We start from the raw sequence: 2,259 nt of genomic DNA, 5'->3' as shown, positions 1-2,259 counted from the left end.
TTGTTTTCTTATATAAAAATTAGATTATGGTCCAAACATTATATATTTGTTGATAATATAGACCTAATAAAAATTATACTAGAAAACAAATGTTAAAACTCATATATTCAAAATCTTGAAATGAAGGATTTATTTATACTTTATAAATATACACTACAGATAAAACAATCATGTAGTGTTTAACTACACGAGTAACAACAAAAACCTTCACTACATTCGTTTAATTTCTACAACTTACTTATCAATCTATTATAAAAGCCACCAATTAACAATTATACAAACAATTAGACACTAGGATACAAAAGAATAAAAAGGAAATCCACATACAATACCAATACCAATACGACAAACTAAAATAAAAATAAATTATTCATCTTTGTCTTTTTGCAAATTATATATTTTACACACTTCCATTGTCCCCTTCATATACTCTCATCTTCCATGTAACAATACACACTAGTCTCGGTATGGGCTACAAACCCCGGTGGCACCCATTCATCATATTCCTAATAACCACAACCACAACCACAACCACCTCAACATCACCCAGCCCCTTACCGCCACCGCACAACTACGCGCTTAAACCAAGTATCACTATCATCGTCGGAATCGTCACCACAATATTCTCTATAACTTTCCTCATACTTCTTTACGCTAAACACTGTCGTCGCACGCGTAACCGGTACCCGCCCGTGTCGGTGCGTCACTTCGACCGGGACAATTCGGGCATCGACCGCACTATAATCGAGTCGCTCCCGGTTTTCCGGTTCGGGTCATTAAGCGGAAAAAAGACGGTCTCGAGTGCGCGGTTTGTTTATCCGTGTTCGACCCGAGTGAAGTGCTTCGGTTGCTACCAAAATGCAAACACGCATTTCATGTCGAGTGTGTGGACACGTGGCTTGACGCGCATTCCACGTGTCCACTTTGCCGGTACCGTGTCGACCCGGAAGACATTTTCTTGATTCATGAGTTTTCCCACGATGTTGTAGAGATTGAAGAGGAGAAAGAGTCTTCGTCTTCGATCTCTACAACATCAATGCCGGTTACGTTTTCTCTCAGCCGTGTCTCCGGCAGGCACTCGTCAGCTGGAGAAACAGTAACCGGCATCAAATCTCCGGCGCCGTCGTCGTCGTTGCCGTCGGAGATGACGGCGGCGATGTATAGCCGGAGGTCGTTAGACAGTTGGGTGGGTAAGAAAAAAAGTGGGAAAAAGGCGAAGAAAAAAGATGCAACGGCGGCGGATGACCGGAAGGACGGGTTGTTACTGGAGCGACGTCGTTTGGAGAAGCGGTATGAGCACAGGATCGTAGTGGGGACGAGAGGTGGGGTCGAGAGGTGGAGCGACGTACAGCCGTCGGATCTGTTGTATTTGCGATCAGAGATGATACTAAGTGACGTCCGTAGATTGAAAAGATCGAGACCGTCAGTTTTGCATGAAAGGAATAATGGTTGGTGGCAGAGTGGCAGAGGCGTAATAAATTCGAGAAGTGTGTCGGAGATGACAGGCTTGAGTAGGTTTGGGAGTAATGGTGAGGCTGGGGTGGTGTCCAGGTTAACCGAACCTAGGTCCGGACGTAACTCTTCTTCTTCCAATGTATAGATTATAGACACACCCACCTGGCTCCAATTTATTATTAGGACAAAACATTAAATTTTTTGCACTAGCCATCCGTACTGTTTTTACATTTATTTTGAGGAAAAAGAGAGTTGATGATGCACATTACGTTACGATAGCGAAATTTAATTAATAAATGTTTTTGCTTGTGTAAGCTGCTTTTACCCCTTTTGTTGTTGATAGGGAAGTGGAATAGAATAGGGACCACGAGTAATAATAGTTCTAACCAATTACAATCAACTAGTGCTTTTGGTTTGCAACTAAGATAATCATTGTCTAAGGTTCAGTCTCTCTCTCACCATTGCTGGCCAAGTCTTTGATCGGGTCTGGTGCACATTGAAGCAGTATTGGCATGATATGTGATCGGGTCACCCTCGAAAATCGTTAAAAATTTTTGGGATGTAGGTGAGAGAAAATGTAGGCCTTTAGTAAAAAGATTTTTTTAGACAATTAAATTTTTAAATGGACTTATTGATTATGATTTTATTTTTAAATGGACTTATTAATTATGATTTTGATTGTTGCAATTTTTTTAAATAAAAGATATACTACAATCTCTTGTTTGTTATGTGTGACAAATGTTGGAAGTGAAGGAATGAATGCAGTTTAAGTAGTAGTACTAGAGGTCATTGAAATGATGACTC

The 2,259-nt window shown here is 40.6% G+C and overlaps 1 pseudogene; it reads left to right on the top strand.

The window, feature by feature from the left end:
- The first annotated feature begins 382 nt into the window (after positions 1-382).
- On the top strand, positions 383-1,669 carry LOC143593214 (RING-H2 finger protein ATL43 pseudogene; annotated as a pseudogene).
- Positions 1,670-2,259: the final 590 nt, after the last annotated feature.

Source organism: Bidens hawaiensis, unplaced genomic scaffold, assembly GCF_021521415.1.
Source record: "Bidens hawaiensis isolate Kalapana, Puna unplaced genomic scaffold, B.hawaiensis_p1.1 tig00041833_1, whole genome shotgun sequence".
Taxonomy (NCBI): Eukaryota; Viridiplantae; Streptophyta; class Magnoliopsida; order Asterales; family Asteraceae; genus Bidens; species Bidens hawaiensis.
This window is presented reverse-complemented; position numbering and strand designations above follow the sequence as displayed.